Source organism: Egretta garzetta, unplaced genomic scaffold, assembly GCF_000687185.1.
Source record: "Egretta garzetta isolate BGI_Z169 unplaced genomic scaffold, ASM68718v1 scaffold11, whole genome shotgun sequence".
Lineage (NCBI taxonomy): Eukaryota > Metazoa > Chordata > Aves > Pelecaniformes > Ardeidae > Egretta > Egretta garzetta.
In genome coordinates this window covers 1,538,841-1,551,409 of record NW_009258621.1, presented here as the reverse complement: position 1 = coordinate 1,551,409, position 12,569 = coordinate 1,538,841, and the positions used below count along the sequence as shown (strand labels likewise).

At 38.7% G+C, this 12,569-nt stretch overlaps 1 protein-coding gene across 9 annotated transcripts in view; it reads left to right on the top strand.

Moving 5' to 3' along the window:
• LCLAT1 (lysocardiolipin acyltransferase 1) overlaps positions 1–12,569 on the top strand; it is a 119,798-nt gene that overhangs the window by 23,474 nt on the left and 83,755 nt on the right. The window contains exons 1-2 of one of the 9 annotated variants that reach the window (XM_035903635.1): positions 5,906–6,264; positions 10,523–10,714. The exons of 6 other annotated variants lie outside the window; for them this stretch is intronic. The gene's annotated coding sequence lies outside the window, so the exon portion shown is untranslated. Of the gene's footprint in view, positions 1–5,905; positions 6,265–10,522; positions 10,715–12,569 lie in introns of those variants that run through there. 2 more of the 9 variants (XM_035903634.1, XM_035903637.1) reach the window with 2 other exon arrangements.

Below are 12,569 nucleotides of genomic sequence, written 5' to 3'. Positions count from 1 at the left end.
AAAACTGAAGGGGGAGCTATTTTGCAAAAGCACTTCATTTTGCAAACAGGGTTTTTTTTCATTGCTGAAGCTTGTTATGACTCCGCACATCTTTAGCCACTTCTTCTATGTAAAGAGAAAAATGGCAGTTTTCATCATTGCTTCTTGCCCTTTTCATAAATGTTAGGGAGTCTGGTAACCTGGGTCTTGAACTGATCTCTAAAACAGCTTGAAAGGGCTAAACTTTATTGTTTGCTGAAACTGTTCAAAACTCCAAGCTGTGTGGGGATACACCAATAGTTACCTGTTCTTGCGGGAAAACCTTTATTCTTAACAGGAATCTCTTCCAGGGCATCCTGTACCCTGTTCCTTCCCTCCCTTTTCTCAGAAGAAAAGCTTGAAATAATATTGCCTGCATAGTATTTTGCATTTGGATTGTTCTGATGGCACAGAGATGTGAGGAGAGTGAGGCATCCCTGAGGTTGAGAGTCTCTTTAGCTTTTCCTACCGTGATTGCAAATTTTACTCAAAAGTTCTAAAATATTAACCCCCTGTAGATCAAGCATCCATGAAAATAAGCTGTGTGTATACTTGCTGAGAAAGTGGAGTTTTCTTTTGTGAAATTAGATTATAGGATCAGCCTACTGAATGGAGTGAGATGGATGGGGACTGAGGGGAATTAATTCCAGTGACCCAACTTAAGGTACTTATGTAAATTTGCAAAATGAAATGAAGGAAATCCTTCTTTGATGGATTGGTACAAGGCTTGGCAAATTCAAAATTGCATAAGATAGTTTTGATCCAGGATTTTAAAAAGTCAGTACTACTTTGCTGGTATGAAGCAGAAGATAGCTAATTTCTTTTCAATTTAATCTTTTCTCTCAAGGATTCAAAAAGACCCCCTGAAATCAAAACCCTTACTCCAGAAACACAGTAATGTTGTTGTAATACACATACAAAAGCGGTGAAAGCTGACTTAGAAGGCGATTCTTAAAATGACTTCAGTTCTTTTGACTTCAGTATCTATTTATGCTAAAACACTTGAAGAAGAAATGTGCTCCTTTACATAAGCACGGCTGGCTCTGCAGGCTGCTTGTGGTTTAATTTTTCATCGCAATAATGGCAGCTTATATGTGCTGCCAAGAGACCATTACTTTTTCTTGTGCACTCGGGCTGTTCCAGTGAGATACCTTTAAGGTGAGAAAATGCATATTTAACAAATCCTGTCATCGCTCCCTATATAGTGAGAGAGCTTTGTGTGTGAACTTCTTACCCCATTCCACCAGGCATAATTGTTGATATTTCTATGGAGCAAAATTTAATTGGGGAAAAAACAGAAGGAGAAAATAAAGCCTAATACTGGAATCAGATGTTATTTACAAGGAGAGACTTTAAAATTGGCTTATGTAAATAATAAAGATTACTTGATTGTAAATACTGTAGTATGTGTACAAAAAGTGTTTTGCCTTCTGCAAGGAAATCGATGGGAAGGTTCATCTGATGTTGTTAGAAACTTATTAGAAAATGGGTTATGCCATAATAAAACCTTGATCCTTTGATTTTTTTGGGGGGGTTTTATCCCCTAATGATGTTCCCTTCAAAGCACCAACTGCAGCTTTACCTCTGCATCCTTTGCCTAATGGGAATGCATCAAAGAGCAGCACATGCTGGGAGTAGTGCAGGGCTATGCATGTGCTATTTGACCAGCCAGTGGCTTCCAAACAGAATTTATATAGCTATGTTATTTCAGTGTACTCTTTTTAATTTGTCATATGAGTAAACTGGTGAAGGTGGAGGAGGATCTGAAAATCCTGGCTTTGGTGACTCTTGCTAGCTTACCTTTTACAACAGAAACTACCAAAGGTGTCACTCTCTTTCCCCCCCCCTCCCCGTTCCCTTTTTCTATAGCAAACAACAACCCAAACAAACAAATTAAGAGAACTTTGATTAAATAATAAGTACGGGTAGTAATATCTTCATTAAAAACTGAATTACTGTATGCATTGCCCATAAAACTTTTCTAAATATTGATGTAGAAGGTTGGTTACATTTCTTGATATGTTCAAATCCAGGGCAGAGGGGAAGTGAAGACTTAAAGAACAGCTTTGTGAACATTGCCTTCAGTATATTTTTCTGAATACTCTGTTCTGATGTTCTTATCAATACATCAAAATTAGTAATTGGATTTAATTGCTCAGCAATCCTTGGCATCGCTTAGTCCAATGATTGATTCCTCTTACCAGCATTACTTTAGTAATATATCCGTTTGATCCCAAAAGAAGAGATATTTTTAAAAAGTTTTTGTGAAAACTTCTCTTCTTACTGTTAGGGTTCAATAAAATGTTCAGCTGCGGCTGAATTGGAAGGGAAGCACACGTTCTTGTAGCTTGTATCTATGTTGGAAAAAAAATTTCAATATAATAAATCTTAGCTGTTGTTGAAAACTCTGTGCTCAGTGGGAATCCATGTTTCCTCAAGTTGTTTCCAAATTTTTGCCTTACTGCACTTTTGAAAACTTTTTTTGCAACCAGCTTTACCCCCCCCACCCCCCTTTGGTGAGTTAGACAGGGGTTCTTGGGAAAGATGGGTGATGGAAAACTCGGGCTCATATATGCCTGAGTCAGTACAGTAATCTTATGGGTTGTAATTGGCGTCAAATTGTCTTTGCTAGAAGGCATGTTGGTTTGCCTTGCTTAGCTGTAACGCAGGGCTTTCCAATGGCTCTTGTCTTTCCGTTTGACACAGTTTGTTCCTTTATTCCCACTGCTGCGTTGTTTTGGTTCTTTCTGTCCCCTCTCCTCTGGCTGTTAATCCGCAACAACAGCGGGAGCGGGTGAAAATGATTTGTGTGAGAAAGTTTTGAGTGCTAAGCAACTTTATGTAAAATTAAAAATTATATGGTTTAGCCTTGAGAAATTATGGGCTTAATCCAAGTTATTTGTGTTAATCCAAGTATATAACTGATACTATAACAGTCTGGGATTTTCCTTGCAGCACATTGGTAGATACCATAGTAGGAGTTGCAAACATTTCTCTTCTATTTAAGCTATGAAAAATGTGTTATTAATCTTTAAATAAAACAATATAATTCTTTGTGCGTTTCTGTGGAGAGCTTTTAAGGCTATGTACATATTAAGAGCTACCCTCATGGGAAGACAATGCTCTTGCATAATTCAGATCAAAGCACATATGAGAAATCATATTTAGTGTCAAGTGTGGAAGCACTCAAAAGAAGTGTTGGCATATGTTCTCCTGTGAAAGTCAAAATTAGGAGGTTTTAACCTAATGATTACAGCTAACCTTTTTCAGAGGTGTTATTGCCTCAGTCGTTGCTCCAGGTGGACCTGCTGAGGGGAAAAGTCAGAACTCTGAAAGGTAGGACCCTTGCCTTCCTTGTCACTGGGGCTCTAAGGTAGGACCCTTGCCTTCCTTGTCACTGGGGCTCTTATTTTAGTGCCACTGTAGAGAAATAGGTTTAAGACCCTGCTCTGTATGAGTTAAGCTACGTAGGAGTGAGTGTTTCTCAATTAGGTGCCTCCACTAGAATAGAAATTCACATACTACTCATTCTGCTCATGAACTTGGAAGGCAGCATCCCTGCGTGTCTCGTGGGTTTTATGCCTCTGGGAAACACATCAAGTTGACCCAGCTGCCAGCAAATTAATTCATAGCTTTTTAGTAAAGAGTTGGAACAATTTTCCTGTCCCTTGTTTGATGAAGGTCTTATGACTATACTTTCTCAAATAGTTTCCATACTTTTTTAGTATTTACTTATCAATTAGTAGCTTTAATAGATACTGTGTAATATCAGGTCTTCGATCCTTCTGTTGCATCATTTGCCATCACTACTCTTGCTCTTGTTTATCAAGCTGTTTGCTTGATGGTCATACTGGCAACAAAAATATCTATAGAGTTGAACATCTCGGTATAGGATAAGCTAGCTGTCTGTTCTGTGTTCAGATGAAAAAATGTCACTTAGCTCTGGGACATAAGAATATTTCATAGTCAGTGCTCTTATTTTTAATACTGGCACTTCTGTGTTTAACTTTGTAGCTGTGCTGGTGATGTTTTTTTCTTAAATTCAGCATGCCTTGCGGTCATGCCAGAAGTGGCCTAATTTTCTTGAGGCTGTATTGTTTGAATGCACAGTGTCCCAGTATGTAAAGATACACTGGCCTTTGGTTATTTGGGAGTATTGAGAGTTTCAGCACTGTGTTTACTTTCATAAGATACAGGGAGAAGCCTCAAGCTGATGAGGAAGAGAGGGAAGTGGAATGTCATAAGCATCTGTTTTTGACAACTCCATGATTTATAATTTCCCCAATAAAAATATCACCACCACAATGCCCATTGCAGTGAACTCGTAAAAGGCTTTTCAAGAGCTGTGACTGCATTTGGGAATTTTTCTGCAAATGCAACTAGAAAGATGTATGTGCTTTCTCACATATATCCATAGGCAGTTGCCCAGGTACTTCATTTATTAATGAGCGTATTTTACAGTGTGAAGATAAGCTCTTCTAGCTTCTGTTTCTGTAATATTAGCATGCTAATCCAAAATAGCAGATTCTTTCCAGGAATTCTGTGGGTTTGTATAATTTTTTTTCTGAAAGGTCAGGGCATTCGGTAAAAGGGGAAACATATGCCAAGGTGTGTTCACACTTGGAAATAACTGAGAGAATGCTAGATTGTCTTGGAAGAGAAATTCTTGTAGCAAGGGGGGGGGGAAGGAAAAAAAATCCTTATAATGAATTGCTAGATCATTAACCCTAAATCTGCCTGGCCCTCAAGAAAAGTCTAGATACAGCTGATACTAAACATGTTCCATGACTACAGAAACTGCTGTGAGAAGATTCCTGATTTAGATATTTCTGGTAGCATGATCTGCACAGCCAAATCTGGATAATATCTTCCTTTTTTGGATATGAGTTATCTGATGCAAAGATTGAGTCACTGCATTTCCTCTTGGATTCCTTTTTTATTATTATTTCTTTTAAGGGGGAGAGGGGATATCAATAAATAACCTTCTCTAGACTGTGTCTACCTTGTCACCCATCTCCTTTATCTACCACAGGATAGTTTTGGTGTGGGTCAGGGTATTCTGGTGAAGCTTTCCTTCTTCCTTCCCCTTTTTCCTAATAGCTCTTGTTAAGCCAGAGCTTTGCTCACGTGTGTAAAATGTAGTAGTCCCTGAATAGCTCTAACATGTTATTTCTGTGACTGGGTCACTTGCTGTTCTGTAATTATTTCATGGATACTTTATTTGTGGATTTTCTAGCATCTATGTGTCTGCCTCAGCATGTCTGTCTAATGAATGTGCAACTGCCCAGCGTATTTGCAGCTGACTTGAAACTCATTCTTACTGTAACGTCGACTTGGTTTTTGTGATGGGAAATACAACACTATTAAACCACTTTTAATTCTTTTTTTTTCTTATAAGCTCCTTTCAGTTCTGGCAAACTTTATTAGAAACTGAGATTCTGTTTCAAATGAGCTACTATTTTACATGATACAAAGCTAAAAATCTTAGTCTTAGATGTTGATTTTTTTCCATTTGTCTTCTGGCAGCTTAGTGAAGTATTGCATAAGCATGGGCAGATAACTTCACCGGTTGCTCCAGCATTAAATTGCTTTATTTAGCTTCTTATACTGGTAATTTGTTATAGGATAAAATGACCTTGCTAAATGTTCATGCAAAACATTTTGTTACTCATTTGTCAATAGCACTGGGTCCTTTGCATCTAAATGCAAAATAATTTACAAGTAAGAATCAAATGGTCGCTCATATCTTCCTATGTGTTTTGAGGGACTGAAGCCATTTGGCTTTAACAAGAAACATGAGTTGCTTTCTTATACATTGGTAAAACATTTTCTGGCTTTGAAAACACTTAAAGTTTGAAGAGAAGTGTTGTGTGTTTTATAAAATCAGATTCGGTAGCCCTGGAACCAGAAGCAATGTATCTGCATCATCCTGCCTGTGTGCACAGGCTGAGGATCCCTGCTGAGACACGGACTTTATTAGCTCAAGTACAGATCATCTAACTCAGCTGTGCGTCTTCCCAGGCAAAGCGTGCATCTATGCACAGCACCACGCAGATGGGTGAAGGCAGTGTTTACGCTGTGAAATGCAGCACTCTGTTAGAAATGGCTTTGAAGACCTGGCTTGACGTGAAGCCCTGAGGATGTCCCTTTGGAGTTCTGTCAGACGAGAAGCTTCCCTTTGTAGCTGGTGGAAAGAAAGAATTGACAGATCTGAAGACGGGGTTAAAGCTGCAGTTCTTAACACTGGTTTGTAATGTGATTTTTAGAAATATCCAGTTATGCTGTTGACTGATCCTGCTCGTGAGCTATACAAATTAGATTTGAAGACCCTTCTCTAGAAAGCTCCAAAAAGCACAGCAGAACTTCATCTCTTACTGTAAGGTCTTCAGGCAGAACTACTAGTATTAGCTAGTAGTGGGACAGTAGTTTGGCAATGTCTGGGTTTTGGCTATATTGCTTTGGGTGTTCTATCTTCACCAAAACATTACAGATTGAGAACAGGATTTCATGTCCAGAAGTGGAACAAATGCAAATAAACTGTTTCTGCTGCTTCTAGTGGGATTGAAATGTTTGTAAATTTTCTGCAGAACTCTGCATTTTTCCTCCTTTGCTTTGAAGCCTGCCAGGTAACCGATCTATTGTTTCTGCTATGCTTACCTTGGAAAACAGCCAGCCTGTAAGCATAGCTCACTAGAAAACTACAATTTATGTGGCTTTTAAAGTTGTTATAAACATGTGATGTTTGCTGATGTGTAAGTATGCTTCAAAGTGCTGTGTATTCCTGTTACAAAGGCAGGCGTGTAAAATTTCAAGTTCTCTAAAGTATGGAATTTTCCAATGAAGTGGCTAGAACATTTTTAACGTTATTTGCAAATGTTTTTTTTTCTTTGATATTTGTCTTTTTCTTTGATATTTGATACATTTTAAAAAGCCTGAGGCAGTTGCACAGGCTCAAAGGCTTGGCAGAGTTATACGCAACTGATAATAGCAGTTTATCGTTGTTGTTATTAACAAAAAATAAAATAGTGACATAAAGTTGTCTGTAGGCACTGTTCATCTCTCGTATAAGTAGTGTTTTGACAGAATGACTTACATGGTAGAGAAATGAAGATAAGTCTCTAGATTTTCTTTTCAGCTCTTTAACAATTCTGAGCAGATAAAGTCCATAATCTGATTTTGCAGTTGATTCTTGGTGGAGACTCACTGGCTTCAGTAAGTTTGCTGCTGGGACTTTTAGCGCGGGGCCTGCTGAAGTTTTATAGCGTGTAATGTGCTACTAAGAAAAGGAATAAAGTAGTTTAGCAATTGCCATTGTTTTAGAGGTGATGGCTGTCATAGTATAAAAGATATTTAAAAAAAAAAAAAGCTGCTTTGATTTTAAAAAAGACCAAACCAAACCCATGCTGTAATATTACCAATCCAGGACCAAATTAATTTGTAGCATACGTTATAACTGGAAAAGGAGGAATTATTTGGGTTAATATAGTCTGTTCTAAAACTGAGAGAGGTTTTCGTTAAGGATGGTCACAAATACAAAGCTCTCTCTGAAACTTTCTCCAAGTTGCATACCTTGCTTCGGGCCTCTGAAAGTCTTTTTCCATCCCCCCTTTTTATTTTCGTAATTGCACTCTTCAGAATAATATGAGTTAGCATAAGTTTTCTGTCATGCTGTTACTATGCCAGTGGTGGTCGGTGTTTTTTATAGCTTGTTGAACAGCCTCTTTGAATTTTCTTCATACACATGTCCTGTATTTCTGTTGAGTTGTTAACCCAATGACAAAATTCTATCTTGATGGGGGGGTAGAAAAGCCATCCTTACATAGAAGGGAGTTGTGAGTTACTGTTTTGTAAGTAGGCTGAGAAAAGAGTTTATCTTGGAATGGTGAACACAGCAGTTTTTAGAACCTTTGAAATTCATTTTTTTTTTTTTAAATTGTACGTTCAGGATCTGTTGCCGTGCGTATCAATAACTTGAATAGCTTCCACTGTTCTCAGGGAGTGATTTTGGTTCAACGCCAGTGGCAGAGATTTTGATACTCCACTGAACACACTATTAGTTTTGGTTTTGAGTAACTGTCCTTCAGCTTGAAGTCCTTGATTTCTGTTCCCTGGCTGAGGATTTTATTGTGAAATAGGTACTTCTAAAAGTATGAATGCTGCTCTTCCTCTCTAAGAATGGCTGTGAACGAAAGTGTTGGGGCACTGTTATGCGGGGGGTGGGGTGGGCGCGGGAAGTGGGGAGGGAAATGATTTTTTTTTTTTTTGGTTTGTTTGTAACATCTCCAATTACAAAGTAGAACTTTTTATCTGTTTTTCATAATTTTCACTTGGATTTATTATTTATCAAAGTTGGTCAGCTTTTTGCTGTTACAGGCTTTTAGAACCAGAGGACTTAAGATTTGCCAGCTATCCACCACAAGTAGCTTTTTTTTAAGTATGGGTCTAGAGCTGACCTGCAGGTTTTACCTGATACACCTGATAAATCTCCAGAAATGACCACTGCTCTGTGTTTGTTGCAAGGTTATGGGGTTTGGTTTTATTTATGGGGTATTTGGTTTTATTTAAAGACAGGGATGAAGGGCATGGGGGGAGTACAACAGCTGTTCTTCATCTGCCAAATCTATTTCTGAGGACTTGTCAGCCAGGGCGCTCTTCTTATATCGGTTGCTGTTTAATACAGGCTTGTGGGGCCACACTAACTTGGAGGATAGTGCAGAGAACAGCTATATGCATCGAAAGCCATGAAGAAGTAATTAAAAATTATTTGTCTGTGCAATACATGTAATAAAAAATGAGGTAGCTTTTGGTAGAAAAAGCTTTTGTGCAGTTCTTCCTACAGCAGCTCAAACCTTCCAGTTCATCTAGATTTTCTGAATATAGTAAGGAATAAAAGCAAGCTACTTTTCCATAAATCTTTTTTTTTTTTTTTTTTTTCAGGAAGCAGCTGTAGCTGTTGTTTGATATTCTCTGGCAAATGATTTAAAATACCTTAGCTCATGCTCTCATTCAAGCTTTATTGGTCTAATGGTTGTCTGGAGCAACAGTGGAAAGAGTATAGGTAAACAAGAGTGAAAAAGCACAGACTGATTTGATGCCTGTACCTGACTGAGTTATCTGTTTACAGTATCGACAGGCTGGACTGCAAAGAATCTCAGCCAGGTTTCTTGCATTTGGAAAGACACAATTACTTGGAAGAGCAAATTAAATATTCTGTTAAATTTTTTATTGAATTATAATAGATTAAGTCTTAGCAAATAAGAGCGATAATAAATTGTAAGATACGGCAATAATAGTAATTTATTGGTAATATTTACGGAAATTACTTGTGAAGTATTGTACTTTTTATTTTGTGCATGTGTAAGCTAATATCTGCTATACTCTTAGAGGGGGCCAGGGATGTGGTTTGTGATGATAATTATCTTTTATTGCCCTATCCAATATTGTTTTATAATACACTTGTTAGATCTCTTGAAGGTTTTTAAATGCAAGAACTGAATAAAAGGGAAGTCGTTTTAATGGTCAAGTGCCTGTTTCTTCACATGTTTTTTCTGTGATAGTGATCTGTGCCATATTTGTATGTTCCTTATGATACTGAAGTGCCCAAGAGAAGGATCAGAAATAAAATGTAGTTCATAGAGGTCTGTGGAGACCAATGGAGCTTCTTGCCTGTATCCTGTGGGCTACTGATAGGAGTGGATATCTATGCAATTAAAAATTCAGCTTCTCCCTGCCATTGCTTCCTATATAACCTCTGCTATTGCTGCAGTTCTTTTAGCTGAGGCACAAGTGAGAAGTTTTGTGATCAAAGAGGTGGGGTAAGTTGTAGATCTGGAAATACAATTGAGTCACTCTACAAAAGCTTGCTGTAAGCAATTTTCTTTTTAATATATGGTACTACATAGAAACTAGTTTCTGGCGCTGAGTGCAAGAGCTGGTAAAAATTTCCCCTGAAATGTTGTTATGGGAAAAAAAAAAACCCCAACATAAAATGCTCAAACAGAAAAGCCTGGTGATTTGTTGAACTTGAAACCTTCTGTTAGGATGCGCCCTTTCCACTGAAACTTTGTCTGCCTGGCTGATGTTTTGTTGCTTGGCTACCTGCTTGGTGGTTGCTGAGACCCCTGTGTTGTTTGCCTCGCAAGCTGGGAAGGGTTGTCCAGCTGCCTGCTGTCCTGCCTAGATGATTTTGTTTAGTAACCTTAAAAACTAGTCAACAAATAAAAGTTTGGGTCATTCGTTTGACGGCTTGTTTAATGGACACCGAGGAAGTTGGCAATCTTTGCTTCCCCTCTTGCCCACCTCCTGGAAGTCCAATTCACTTCACCCAGATGAAAAGTTTTAAAAATTGCGGTGAAAATTGTATCTTCTGACTGGGAAATTATGTTTCAGAGTGGTGAATTGAATATGGGAGCTGGAATTTCCAGCTCGCCTCTTTCATTTGCTGTGCTTTGAGGAAATGCAGAACTGAAGTCGGTTTGCAGTTAACGGCTGGCTTTCTTTGCAGAACTGTTAGAGAAAAGGCATCGTTGGCTGCGTGAGTTTCTGCTTGATTTTAATTGAAGAGAACGTTTACCTTTCCCACTGGTAATTGACTGAAAGAAGAATTAAACCCAATGTCTAGTATTCCCCATTCAGTTCTTGAAGACTAATGAACAGTTTTATTGCCCGTGCTGATTGAATGGAAACATACTGACCGGTAATAATACAATGTTATTTTATTGGCACTAAAATGCATTTCTTTATTTTTTCAGTGGTGTAATAAAACCTGATTTGCTGACTGCATAATACCAAGTGCTTAAAAATCTCTCTGGTTATCAGGCAGCTGGCTCTGTTTGTCAGGTGGTATTGCTTAATTCCATACTGTAGGTTAAATCCTAGTTTATGTTGAACCTGGAACACGAATTAACTTGTTTGTACAAGAACTTTGAATTAGCCAGGAACTATTAAGGAAACATGAAGCGTGTGGTGAGTCTTGACTACTGTGAAACTTCTAGACCTTTAATTTTAGAGCTTTTTTGTTTCTTACCAGATAAACTTATTTTGAATCCTTTGCCCACTTACAAGCTATAGAAGCAGTTGTGAAGAAAAACTAGTTTTGTTGTAGAGAACAGGCTGTGTAAAACCTCTTGAAATCATCATCATAACAAGCTGTGGTTTGTCTGTCATTCCAGCTGTACCTTGAATAAAAGCATGTAGATGATAAGCAAAACAAGGCAAAAACTGATCACAGGAAGGTGCCTCTGCTTTATGTTACTGTGCAAAAACTTTGTTTGCATAGAATATTAAAATAATTTCAAGAAAATGTTCTAATAAAGATGACGTTTACAAAAATGCAACTGTTTTGGAAAGTAATTTGTCCTATTGTAGCCAAGAATTTTTAAAATTAACTGAAATGTAAAACAAAAATTGTATTTTAAGAATTACTATTTCCCGTTACCTGGAGACAGAGCATGTTTTCCTTCTGCTATGGCAACGAGAACATGTGAAGTACAGTACCCCAATAACTTGGAGTTCTGCCACCAAATAGATGAAGAACTACAAGCCCAGTAAGAGGGTGATGTCTTCCTCACTGTTTGCAGCTTTCAGCCTGAATCTTAAAATAATTTTGACTGCCTCCCCACAGCTCTGACCCACCCAGCCAATGTAAAGTGGCTTTAAGATGTATAAAGGCCCGCAATACATGCCAAATCCAGCACTGAGAGTGATTGCTGCTTTAGGAAGAGAGAGTTGTCAGCAGCAGTAAAGGAATGCTTCTGTGCTTTGAAAATGCTTTGGTTCTGTTGCTCAGGTTTCCTGTCCAATCCTTTAATTCATTTCTTGGGTGTCTCATCTCCTGACATGAATCAGCTCCTATTTTCTTTGTTTTGAGACTTTTCACATTTGTTTTAGTTCATTTCACAAGTCCTCATTAAGTACTCCTTTGCCTCTGAGGTTGTTTGGTTGGGTTTTAATTGTGTTTTGAAGTTGCAGGCGTGTATTTTGCATTGATTTGTAGCTGTTGCTTCTCTTGTTGAACACCTGTGTTAGATTTGGGATGGCTGACCTGTGTCTGTAAAGATAATTTTGTTTCTAAGCTAGGTGTTTAAGGGGCTGAGAGATGAAAGAGGATGATAACAGAGTCAATTCCCTGTTGTCTTTGGTAGTAGGTGTCTGGGAAAAATCCCTCAGGTGAGTGACACGATGGTAAACTGAGTACAGCCAACCCTTGTAGAGCCAAGGCAAGTTTGATGCCAGTGTGCAGGGCCTCACCATGACGGCCTTCCTCTTCATCAGGCTGCATGGCCGCTTGGAGCCTGCTGCTCTTCACCTGCCCAAACAAGCTGGTATTGCAAGTGCCAGGGCGGGGGGGAATGGGGTATTGCTGCCTTGGGGTGGGAGATGTGGAATGCGAGGCTGGGAGAGGGGTTGCTGTCAGGAAGGGAAAAAGGTGAGGATGCAGAGCTAAGCAAAGATAGGCAAAACAGGGTTTGTTAGGCGAGTTGCAGCGCTGTGTGAACACAACTGTACCGCTTCAGAGACAGGGCAATTCCCAAACTCTCCTGAAGGTTCAG